Source organism: Nerophis ophidion, linkage group LG05 (genome assembly GCF_033978795.1).
Source record: "Nerophis ophidion isolate RoL-2023_Sa linkage group LG05, RoL_Noph_v1.0, whole genome shotgun sequence".
Taxonomy (NCBI): domain Eukaryota; kingdom Metazoa; phylum Chordata; class Actinopteri; order Syngnathiformes; family Syngnathidae; genus Nerophis; species Nerophis ophidion.
In genome coordinates, this window is record NC_084615.1 from 68,420,056 (window position 1) to 68,433,503 (window position 13,448).

The window sequence follows — 13,448 nt, forward strand, 5'->3', positions numbered from 1 at the left end:
TTCCTGCTTTACACATCCTAGTCACTGCCGTTGTGTCCTTGGGCAAGACACTTTACCCACCTGCTCCCAGTGCCACCCACACTGGTTTAAATGTTATTTTAGATATTGGGTTTCACTATGTAAAGCGCTTTGAGTCATTAGAGAAAAAACGCTATATAAATATAAATTCAATTCAAAATTCACATTTGTACCATTAATTGATTAACGTGGACCCCGACTTAAACGAGTTGAAAAACTTATTCGGTGGTTACCATTTAGTGGTCAATTTTATGGAATATGTACTGTACTGTGCAAACTACCAATAAAAGTTTCAATCAATCAATCAAACCTCCTATGGCAAATATCAGACAATAACAAAAATGTGCATCACTACACCTGATGAACATGTTGTTGCAGGCTTAAAAATAACATCAATATTCACCTGTGCAAATAAACACAGCTATATTGCCCTCTGTGTGATTTGTAGACAAATTTGATTTAGTTTGTCCCAAAGGCATTGCCGTAGTCAGGAAGTAGCTCAACCTCCTTTAAAAAGTTAAATGTTACAGTCTTTTATGTTGGTGCTTGAATGTAAGTATTGACTTATTTACACAGCAGCTGTTTGATTGTAACTTGGATTTTAGTTGTGTATTCGATTGTCACATGTGGAGGTATTGAAATTGCTCAAAAAAATCGCCATTTCTAACCAGTAGACTGTTTATGGTCAATCCATTTGGAATTTCGAGCCTCTTCTGGCTGCCATCTTGGCGAGATGAAAAACAAACGCTACTCCCGCGCTTGCTTCGTATGTAAACACTGAGTTACTGTCTTTAAAATGTGACATTTACTGACGTGTCTGCGTGATTTTTATGTCCCTATGTCTTTTTGATAATTTAGACCAGTTGGGCGCTAATGCCAACCATTGATATTGTTGTAAGAACAATACCAATGGGCGCAATTTGCAAAATGCGCAACCGCATTTTGCAAAATAAATGTCAAATCAAAGTCAAGCTCTATACTCTCGGCAGGGTTTTTGAGGGTGCATGGGAGTTTGCCCAACCAGTCTACATGTGCTTTGTGGACTTGGAGAAGGCATTCGACCGTGTCCCTCGGGAAGTCCTGTGGGGAGTGCTCAGAGAGTATGGGGTATCGGATTGTCTGATTTTGGCGGCCCGCTCCCTGTAAGATCAGTGTCAGAGCTTGGTCCGCATTGCTGGCAGTAAGTCGGACACATTTCCAGTGAGGGTTGGACTACGCCAAGGCTGTCCTTTGTCACCGATTCTGTTCATAACTTTTATGGACAGAATTTCTAGGCGCAGCCAAGGCGTTGAGGGGATCCGGTTTGGTGGCCACGGGATTAGGTCTCTGCTTTTTGCAGATGATGTAGTCCTGATGGCTTCATCTGGCTGGGATCTTCAGCTCTCACTGGATCGGTTCGCAGCCGAGTGTGAAGCGACCGGAATGAGAATCAGCACCTCCAAGTCCGAGTCCATGGTTCTCGCCCGGGAAAGGGTGGAGTGCCATCTCCGGGTTGGGGAGGAGACCCTGCCCCAAGTGGAGGAGTTCAAGTACCTAGGAGTCTTGTTCACAAGTGGGGGAAGAGTGGATCGTGAGAGCGACAGGCGGATCGGTGCGGCGTCTTCAGTAATGCGGACGTTGTATCGATCTGTTGTGGTGAAGGAGGAGCTGAGCCGGAAGGCAAAGCTCTCAATTTACCGGTCGATCTACGTTCCCATCCTCACCTATGGTCATGAGCTTTCGGTCATGACCGAAAGGATAAGATCACGGGTACAAGTGGCCGAAATGAGTTTCCTACGCCGAGTGGCGGGGCTCTCCCTTAGAGATAGGGTGAGAAGCTCTGCCATCCGGGAGGAGCTCAACGTAAATCCGCTGCTCCTCCACATCGAGAGGAGCCAGATGAGGTGGTTCGGGCATCTGGTCAGGATGTCACCCGAACGCCTCCCTAGGGATGTGTTTAGGGCACGTCCAGCTGGTAGGAGGCCACGGGGAAGACCCAGGACACGTTGGGAAGACTATGCCTCCCGGCTGGCCTGGGAACGCCTCGGGATCCCCCAGGAAGAGCTAGACGAAGTGGCTGGAGATAGGGAAGTCTGGGCTTCCCTGCTTAGGCTGCTGCCCCAGCGACCCGACCTCGGATAAGCGGAAGATGATGGATGGATGGATAATGTAGGGTTACCTGGAACTTGAAATAGGCCACCTGGCCTGAATCCACACTTCCTTCGCCAAAAACCTTTGTTTCCCAACCCTCACGCTTGGATAAATAGGCCTTGATGCCATTTACTCAGTGTTGGGAGACTGTTTTGCTGTTAGATCGTGTCCAAATTTGCAAAGTGCGCTAGATTGGTGAAATGCTTACAACAGCCATCCATCCATTTTTTACCGCTTATTCCCTTTTGTGGTCGCGGGGGGCGCTGGCGCCTATCTCAGCTACAATCGGGCAACATTATGAAGCGAAACTATAGCCACTGTTGGGCTGGAAAATTGTCCCTACAAGAATCCTGCCGATGTGTGGAGTGATTGATGGATGGATTTGAATATCAGTCAAACCAGAACTATTCAACAAAAAGATTACATTTCCATCCATTTTCTACCGCTTGTCTCGTTGTTTGATTGATTGATTGAAACATATATTAGTAGATTGCACAGTACAGTACATATTCCGTACAATTGACCACTAAATGGTAACACCCGAATAAGTTTTTCAACTTGTTTAAGTTGGGGTCCACGTTAATCAATTCATGGTAGTTAATCAATTCATGGGTTCGGGATCCCGGGGGGTCTTGCTGGAGCCTATCTCAGCTGCATTCGGACAAGTCGCCACATCATAACAGGGCCAACACAGATGGACAGACAACAGCCACACTCACATTCACACACTAGGGACCATTTAGTGTTGCCAATCAACCTTTCCCCAGGTGTTTGGAGGTGGGAGGAAGCTGGAGGACCCGGCAGGAACCCACTCAGTCACGGGAGAACATACAAACTCCGCACAAAAAGATCCTGAGCGCAGGATCAAACCCAGGACCTTAGTATTGTGAGGCATAAACACTAACCCCTCTTCAACCGTGCTGCCCGGAGATTAAATTATGGAAAAAAATTTTAAGTAAGCACAGACCCCACCCCACTCGCATAAATATCCATCCATCCATTTACTACCGCTTATTCCCTTTTGGAGTCACGGGGGGCGCTGGTGCCTATGTCAGCTACAATCGGGCGGAAGGCGGGGTACACCCTGGACAAGTCGCCCATCATCACAGGGCCAACACAGATAGACAGACAACATTCACACTCACATTCACACACTAGGGCCAATTTAGTGTTGCCAATCAACCTATCTCCAGGTGCATGTCTTTGGAGGTAGGAGGAAGTTGGAGGACCCGTAGGGAACCCACTCAGTCACGGGAGAAAATACAAACTCCACACACAAATATCCCGAGCGCAGGATCAAACCCAGGACCTTTGTATTGTGAGACAAACGCACTAACCCCTCTCCTACCGTGCTGCCTGGAGATTAAATTCAATCCATCCATTTGCTACCGCATATTCAATCAATCAATCAATCAATGTTTATTTATATAGCCCTAAATCACAAGTGCCTCAAAGAATGCACAAACCACAACAACATACTCGGTAGGGCCCACATAAAGGCAAGGAAAAACTCACCCCAGTGGGACGTCGACCATGATGACTATGAGAAACGTTGGAGAGGACCATATATGTGGGCAACCCCACCCCCACCCCCAAGGGACCGAAAGCAATGGATGTCAAGCGGATCTAACATGATATGGTGAAAGTCCAGTCCATAGTGGATCGAACGTAACCGTGAGAACCAAGTCCAAAGTGGATCCAATATAGTTTCGAGAGTCCCATCCAAAGTGGACCCAGCAGGGTCATTCCAAGCGGAGGCGGATCAGCAGCGCAGAGATGTCCCCAACTGATGCATAGGCGAGCGGTTCATCTTGGGTCCCGACTCTGGACGAGCGGTCCATCCTGGGTCCCGACTTCTGACAGCCAGCACTTCATCCATGGCCACCGGACCGGACCCCCTCCACAAGGGACGGAGGGACATAGGAGAAAAAAGAAAAGAAACGGCAGATCAACTGGTCTAAAAAGGGGGTTTATTTAAAGGCTAGAGTATACAAATACGTTTTAAGATTAGACCTAAATGCTTCATATTCCTTTTGGGGTCGCGGGGGACGCTGGTTCCTATCTCAGCTACAATCGGGCGGAAGGCGGTGTACACCTATCCCCAGGTGCATGTCTTTGGAAGTGAGAGGAAGCCGGAGTACCCAGAGGGAACGCACACTGTCACGGGGAGAACATGCAAACTCTACACAGAAAGATCCCCAGCCTGGGATTGAACCCATAATTACTCAGGACCTTCGTATTGTGAGGCAAACGCACTAACCCCTCTGCCACTGTGAAGCCGGAGATTAAATTATGCAAAACAATTCTGAGTAAGCACAGACCCCACCCCCTTCACATAAATATCAATATTTATATTTTTATTGTATTAAAAAAAATGATTCCTACAAAAATAAATTAGAAATACAGTTACAAGTAGATTACAATTTACTGTTGCTGCACAGCATAGCATGTTTCCCAAGCTTCAGCGTTCGCCTGTCATTGTCAGTTTCTTGACAGCATGAAGCCACTTGTCACACCGATCCAGTGACCTCTTTCTAGACCAGGGGTCGGCAAACTAAAACGTTGAGAGAGCCATATTGAACCAAAAATACAAAAAACTAATATGTCTGGAGCCACAAAAAATTAAAAGCCATATATAAGTCTCATAATGAAGGCAACACATGGCATAAGTGTCTATATTAGCTATAATACCTACTATCAAAATGACTGTGTGTCGCAGGCTGAAAGAAATCTTCGTTGACAGAAATGTTGACATTAAATATTTATAATACACAATTGTACAGCATTAGAAACCATTAGTAAACCAGAGGCTATTCAGAATGTGAGATAACTCCTGGAAATTACAAGCTTTTTAATGGCCAAAGGTATAGATGTGTGTCCAAGTTAAAGGAAATGGCCGGTGGTCTCCTTTTAATAGATTTATTACAATCTTTGGCAAGCTAGGTAGTATTTGCTGTGGTCTGGAACGACATGGCACACAAACAACTATCTGAAATGCAGCCAATATTACCTATATTTAACATGTCAAGAGACATGCAAAACTAAATTTTAAACAAAGAGGATTAAAGTAAAGGATATTAAATGAGCTCAAATATACCTACAAATGAGGCATAATGATGCAATATGTACATACAGCTAGCCTAAATAGCAAGTTAGCATTGATTAGCTTGCGATCATGAACTGATCAAACATGCCTGATTAGCATTCCAACAAGTCAATAACATCAACAAAGCGCACCGTTGTGCGTTCACACACAGTATAAAAAAAATGGTGGACAAAATGGGAAAAAGTAGTGGAATATTGTACATGTAAACCAGGGGCGCTCACACTTTTTCTGCAGGTGAGCTACTTTTCAATTGACCAAGTCGAGGAGATCTACCTCATTCCTATTTATAATTTATATTTATTTATTTATGAAAGAGACATTTTTGTTAACAAGTTAATGGTGTTTAATGATAATACAAGCATGTTTAACACACATAGATTCCTTTCTTTCATGAAGACAAGAATATAAGTTGGTGTATTTGATTCTGATGACTTGCATTGATTGGAATTAGACAGTGGTGCTGATAACGTCCGCATTTTCAAATGGAGGAAAAAAAAAGTCCTCCTTTTGGTCCAATACCACATGAAAGTGGTTGGATTTGGCATCTCATTTGTCCAACTTGCATACTCGTTTTTAAACACTTTGTTATGAGAGTAGCATATGTGCGTGGCCCTTTAATGTCTGGCAGCAGGTGAGTGACGTCAGTGAGTGTGCGGGTGGGCAAGCAAGTGAGAAAGCGGTCGCTGAGGGCGGGGGAGAAATACATTGGCATCAAACTCCGTACCTTGCTAGCTTGTGCATGCTAGCTTTCTGAGACTCTTATTTTGTTAGCACAGGCAGGATGAAACAGGTCTTTTATGGTGAAGACAGGAACTGTGCTGTTTTGACAGTAGGTACGGAGTCTCTAGAAATAAAATGTGTTTCTCTGCGTCCGCCCTGTTAGTGATTTTTTTCTTGAATATGAGCTCGCAGCAGCCAGCGTCATCTCACAAGATCCTCGGGTGCCGAGAATGTCAAACAACTGACGAAAGTGAAGTCTTGGTATGATTGATGATTGCTCATTTTTATGTCTATTTTTTAATGCCTGGCTTGAGATCGACTGACACGCCCTCCGAGATCGACCAGTCGATCGCGATCGACGTAATGAGCACTCCTGATGTAAACAAACTGTTGTGTCACAGTCCACACTATGGTGAGTTCAAGAAGCACTGAAATAGTAGGACATAACAATTTTCACCAAATACTCTTTATCAGTAAAGCATACACACAAACATAATAAACAGTGGGCTCTCTAACAATTGGGAAGGTTTGTGCCATGCTTGTCCTCAAACAAAAAACATACTCAAACAAAAACAAATATTTTTCCCCCATGTTTTTCCATTTTCAATCCTTTTTTAAAAATGCTCCAGGGAACCACTAGGGCGGCACTTAAGAGCCGCATAGGCCTTGAGAGCAGGAAGTTGCTGACCCCCGTTCCAGACGGAAACCTGTAAAATGACAACTTCTCTCCATGTGTGCTATTGTGATTGGTCCAGTACACTGCCTCACAGCCTTTAGGCGTGATGACAGGTGATGAGAAAACCAAAAAAAGCAAAGAAGAAACTGTAGACACGTGCGATCACCTCGGAAAACAACGTACACATGAATGGCTTCGCACTGTTTTCACCCCGCCACGATGGCGTCGACCGCAGGAAGTCGGAAGGAGATAGGAAATTTTGTGCGCCTATTTTATGTTAAACACTCACAAAGACGTTATTTTGTATGTCGCGTATTTTGTATTGACACACTTTATTTCTGTATGTCCAGTTTTACAGCGCTGGAATCTTGACAACCTGTTATCATCTGGCTGCTAAACTTGCAGAAGAGGCATTAAGAGAAGAGTTGCCTGGACAGAGGATGGAAAAGGAGCCATAATTGTACTCAAGTAAGAATACCGCTATGTTAGAGTAATATGACTGTTGAAGTCGCTTCCTAGCGGGTTCCACCTGTCACACACGTTCACAGGAGTCTGTCGTTCAGAGTTCAACAAGGTTTTATTCACCATCAATGATTACACTGTTCGACTATTCAGTCCGTGTCCTTCCTCTCCAAACTCTCCAAGCCCTTTTCTTCCTGCTGTTTCCAACCGCTACTGTTAAAGACAACAGGTGATAAAACAACTCGTACCACCTGGGAAATCTAATCACCTTGTTCAGCTTTGTCTCGTGTTGGCACTGCCACGCCCCCACCTGATGGTGCTCTGTCCTCAGCACCGTGGACAGAGGCAGTGACTTCCGCTCCTGCAGACAGTGCTGGCCACACCTCCCTCCACAATGACATAAGTAAAAAGCATTCATCTGAATAATTATTTAAGTAAGAGTAAGTATAGTGAACAAAAATACTAATGTACTGAGAAACTTCAGATTAATTTTCTAGCATTTGTTTAATGGTACTTGCACTACAACTACAGTTTGTGTGTGTGTGTGTGTGTGCGTGCGCGCGAGACTACAGTATGTACAAACCCCGTTTCCATATGAGTTGGGAAATTGTGTTAGATGTAAATATAAACGGAATACAATGATTTGCAAATAATTTTCAACCCATATTCAGTTGAATATGCTACAAAGACAACATATTTGATGTTCAAACTCATAAACATTTTTGTTTGTGCAAATAATCATTTACTTTAGAATTTGATGCCAGCAACACGTGACAAAGAAGTTGGGAAAGGTGGCAATACATACTGATAAAGTTGAGGAATGCTCATCAAACACTTATTTAGAACATCCCACAGGTGTGCAGGCTAATTGGGAACAGGTGGGTGTCATGATTGGGTATAAAATCAGCTTCCATGAAATGTTAAGTAATTCACAAACAAGGAAGGGACAAAGGTCACCAATTTGTAAGCAAATTGTCAAACAGTTTTAGAACAACATTTCTCAACGAGCTATTGCAAGGAATTTAGAGATTTTACCATATACGGTCCGTAAAATCATCAAAAGGTTCAGAGAATCTGGAGAAATCACTGCACGTAAGCGATGATATTACGGACCTTTGACCCCTCAGGCGGTACTGCATCATAAAAATTACATCAGTGTATAAAGGATATCGCAACATGGGCTCAGAAACATTTCATAAAACCACTATCAGTAACTACAGTTGGTCGCTACATCTGTAAGTGCAAGTTAAAACTCTACTATGCAAAGCGAAAGCCATTTATCAACAACACCCAGGAACGCCGCCGGCTTTGCTGGGCCCGACCTCATCTAAGATGGACCGATGCAAAGTGGAAAAGTGTTCTGTGGTCTGACGAGTCCACATTTCCAATTATATTTGGAATTTATGGACGTGGTGTCCTCCGGAACAAAGAGGAAAATAACCATTCAGATTGTTATAGGCGCAAAGTTGAAAAGCCAGCATCTGTGATGGTATGGGGGTGTATTAGTGCCCAAGGCATGGGTAACTTACACATCTGTGAAGGCACCATTAATGCTGAATGGTCGATACAGTTTTTGGAGCAACATATCTTGTCATCCAAGCAACGTTATCATGGACGCCCCTGCTTATTTCAGCAAAACATTGCCAAACCACGTGTTACAACAGCATGGCTTCGTAGTAAAAGAGTGCAGGTACTCTCCTGGCCCGCCTGCTGTCCAGACATGTCTCCCATCGAAAATGTTTGGCGCGTTATGAAGCGTAAAATACGACAACAAGACCCTGGACTGTTGAACAACTTAAGCGGTACATCAACCAAGAATGGTAAAGAATTCCACTTTCAAAGCTTCAACAATTAGTTTCCTCGGTTCCCAAACGTTTATGAGTGTTGTTAAAAGAAAAGGTGATGTAACATAGTGGTGAACATGCCCTTTCCCAACTCCTTTGGCACGTGTTCCAGCCATGAAATTCTAAGTTAATTATTATTTGAAAAAAAAAAAAAAAGGTTATGAGTTCGAACATCAAATATGTTGTCTTTGTAGTGCATTCAATTGAATATGGATTGAAAAGGATTTGCAAATCATTGTATTCCATTTATATTTACATCTAACACAATTTCCCAACTCGTATGGAAACGGGGTTTGTACTTAGGTCTTGTTCACACTCAGGTCAATTCTGATTTTTTTGGCCCATGTGTGACCTGTATCAGAATTTTTCATGTCAATGCGACTGCATTCTGAACGCTCCCGCGCTCTGGTCACATTTTTACAACCAGAACATCATCAAAAAGCGGTAGGCGTCATAATTATTCACCAAAATAGATTGTTGCAACTGAGCAGAAAACAGGTGAAAGTAATATATTTTCTGAAATCACATCAACGTTCCATCACTCCTGTTGCTGCGACCGCTCGCCCACACGCTCTTCAGAGCAGATGGCGATTCAAAATATACCTCAAATCACATGAATAATGATGTCTATACATGATTGTTTTCCCTATAAAGGCCAATTGATCCTTTTTTTTTTTATTGTTTAGTATTTAAGAAACTATATCACCAGTAAAATGTGATTGGCTAAAGCAAGAAAAGGAGTTGCTGAGCCTATAATACCCAGGTCAAAAACAGGCCTGTGATCCCCCCCCCTCACGAAGCTTCTCTCTGCAATGAATCAAATTCATTAATGCATTAGCGATGGCATGCTGAACATGGTTAGCCTGACAAGTTTCCTCCTAAACATATTAGTTAATGATGATTTCAAGGTTATTAATTGCAAACGCACCAGCTCACCATAATTGAGTCATCATTTGCATCTCGGTCATCAGCAGAAAATTAATTTCTTTTTTATTTTTCGCATATCTAATTCAAGGGGCGGCAATTAGATTACCTTGTGAAAACAGCAGATCCCTGGGTTCCGCTGACCTCCATGTGTGTAACTGGAGGCTTCCGTAGCGCCAAGGGGAACCTGGACCTTGTGATGAATTAAGGATTCGTCAACACTAGAGTGCCTCTTTAATTGCTTGCAGGTTTATAATTGTGCAGTGCCTTTTCCCTGCGTATCTAATAACAGAGTTGATAGTTTGCTGACAAACAGTAAAGTAGGGTGCATGATTTAGCAGTAAGAGGTGGAATATTGAATTATGGAGGTGACTACATGGAGCCTAATGTTTTTGATTAGCAAGCCGAGCACCAGCATGCGGCTCTAGGGACCCCGACACACACACACACACACACACACACACACACACACACACACACACACACACACACACAAGCACAACATCTAAGCAGACCCACACACAAACACATAAATCATAAATACACACAGACAAAAGGTGAAGCCATTTTGCTGTAGCTTTCCAGGCCCAGATAGAGTGGTCAGTGTGGAGGAGGACAATAGGAGTGGGAGGCCCGGGGCCGGCCTCTGGAGACATCCCATTCAAAGACACTATTCCTGGAGAGCGGCTACTTTGGACCGAGGCGCCAGAGCCTCGGCACATCAAGAGCGGTTGTGTTCAGGAGTTTCTCTGCTACTAGTATCTTAATGAAATATAATAATGCACATATTCCTCACCATTTGGCACTCCTCCTACCCCTCAGTTCCTCTCTGCATGGACACATGAAGAGAGGAAGGGTAGTGGAGAGGCGGATTTGAAAGAAAAAAAATGGGGGTCCCCATGGGGATCCCGCATAAAGAAAGGAAAGAAATGAGAGAGGAGAGGATGGGGGAAGTAGCAGGGTTGGGTTTGAGAATGGAAGCAGAGCAAAAAGACAAGGAATGAATATTAATAATAGTCTGTGTTGGAAAAATAGCTCCAATGGACAAAGAGCTGCAGTCCTCATCACACTTAATATGGTTTATACTGCTGTTTACACCAAGCAGTACAGATTCATGTCGGAATGCAGTATTTTAATTTTCTGCACTTCTGTATACTTTGTGGCACGGTTTGAAGTCACGCCATTTATTTGTTCGAAACAGTTTTATCTAAAGTACCGTCAGGGATTATTTTGAAGTAAAAATCTGCAAGCGAACGCACCAGTTAGTCTCCTCACTCATCTTTGCACTGACGTATGGATTGACCCGATCACTGACCGTAAAGTTACATCCATCAGGTAACCATCGGTCGAAATAAATTCTGCAATGAATCTGCCTTAATACGTGATTAAGGCAATTATGTTTAATGATTGATGGCATGAGTTGGAGCGTTAAACTCGACAGCTCTAAAAATACACGAACATTAAAAAAAAAAGTAGGTTACAGGACTGATCAGATCAATGTCCAGTTAATCAACTTTGCTAATTAAAGAAGATTTATTAAACTGTTCACCTTGTGTGGTATATAAATACGGTATTATTTCGTTGGGACGGAAATTTCTCAGGTTTTATCCATAGGTCCATTAGGCTTGCATTCTAATGTTTTAATTTGTGTCACTCTACAACGATAACTAGTACTAGCATTGATACTACTCCTAATACAGTTGATTGACTGACCAGAAGTTCTCGTTTTTTGGATCCGAAAAGAAGCATAGATTTATTGTTGGGCCTCGATTATATTACCCCTGTCAGTGCGTATTTTTCTATTGCAATGTAGCTCACATTTCTCTTTAAGTCCCGCCTTCTTGTATGTTGTCACTCTTCATAGGTCAGTCATGTGTAAATCAATAACATTGTCTGCACTTCACATGTTTGCTTTGGCACATGGCATTTTGCCATAGCAATAAATATATACAGTGGGGCTAAAAAGTAATTAGTCAGCCACCGATTGTGCAAGTTCTCCGACTTAAAATGATGACAGAGGTCTGTAATTTTCATCATAGGTACACTATAACTGTGAGAGACAGAATGTGGAAAAAAAATCAAAGAATTCACATTGTAGGAATTTTAAAGAATTTATTTGTAAATTATGGTGGAAAATAAGTATTTGGTCAACCATTCAAAGCTCTCACTGATGGAAGGAGGTTTTGGCTCAAAATCTCACGATACATGGCCCCATTCATTCTTTTCTTAACACAGATCAATCGTCCTGTCCCCTTAGCAGAAAAACAGCCCCAAAGCATGATGTTTGCACCCCCATGCTTCACAGTAGGTGTGGTGTTCTTGGGGTGCAACTCAGTATACTTCTTTCTCCAAACACGACGAGTTGAGTTTATACCAAAAAGTTCTATTTTGGTTTCATCTGACCACATGAAATTCTCACAATCCTCTGCGGTATCATCCATGTATCCATTTTGGTATAAACTCAACTCGTCGTGTTTAGAGGAAGAAGAATACTGAGTTGCATCCCAAGAACACCATCCCTACTGTGAAGCATGGGGGTGGAAACATCATGCTGGGAGCTGTTTTTCTGCTAAGGGGACAGGACGATTGATCCATGTTAAGGAAATAATGAATGGGGCCATGTATCGTGAGATGTTGAGCCAATACTTGTTTTCCACCATAATTTACAAATAAATTCTTCAAAATCCTACAATGTGAATTCCTAGATTTTTTCCCCACATTCTGTCTCTCACAGTTAAAGCGTACCTATGATGAAACTAACTGCTGGAGTGCGCTCCAGCTGCAAGAACATTTTATATACAACAAGAAGTTGTTTTCACATTGGAGATATGTTAGTAATATATATTTGAAGTTGTTTTCACATATAGGAGATATATTAATAATATATCTTCTAAAAATGTAACAATATTGCATATACCGCGGTATTGTGGTATCAAAATCATCACAATAAACCCATGACATGTGACGGTAATAAATACAAACTTTGACAGTGTAGTTTTTTTCTGGCACTATTAAATTGGCCGGTCTGATACGTAAACTATATCTCCCAAAATTCCTTGCGTACCACGAGTGTGCAAGGACCATCTGTGGGAAGTAATAAAGGGGAGAGAAATAAATTTTTTGGGGACATTTCCTGAAGTTTTCATTAAAATTCATCCATAACTTTTGAAGTTATTTTGCCGAAAAACAGATAAACAAGCCTTGGCGAAAATACAACCTATTTGGTCACCGTACCGCAAGGCAAAGTTGGCGCCTTCATTGTAGCATTTCCCATGTAGCATTTCTCAGACGACACATAAAGCCGGTCAAAAGTTGTGATGTTTTGACCCACATTTTTTTCTAATAACATTGAATTGATTGATTGATTGAGACTTTTATTAGTAGATTGCACAGTACAGTACATATTCCGTACAATTGACCACTAAATGGTAACACTCGAATAAGTTTTTCAACTTGTTTAAGTCGGAGTCCACGTTAATCAATTCATGGTAATGAATGGAATTAACTCATAGTTTAAATGCATTTGTTATCCATGTTTTCAAGAAGGAAAATAAAATGTGGTGACACT

General features: G+C 42.5%; 1 long non-coding RNA gene across 2 annotated transcripts in view; it reads left to right on the forward strand.

Moving 5' to 3' along the window:
* Positions 1 to 486: 486 nt before the first annotated feature.
* The window catches only part of LOC133552405 (uncharacterized), a 58,903-nt gene continuing 45,941 nt past the window's right edge, over positions 487 to 13,448 (forward strand). The window contains exons 1-2 of one of the 2 annotated variants that reach the window (XR_009806705.1): positions 487 to 570; positions 7,001 to 7,118. This is a non-coding gene — a long non-coding RNA (uncharacterized LOC133552405). Of the gene's footprint in view, positions 571 to 6,088; positions 6,387 to 7,000; positions 7,119 to 13,448 lie in introns of those variants that run through there. The other variant, XR_009806706.1, reaches the window with a different exon arrangement.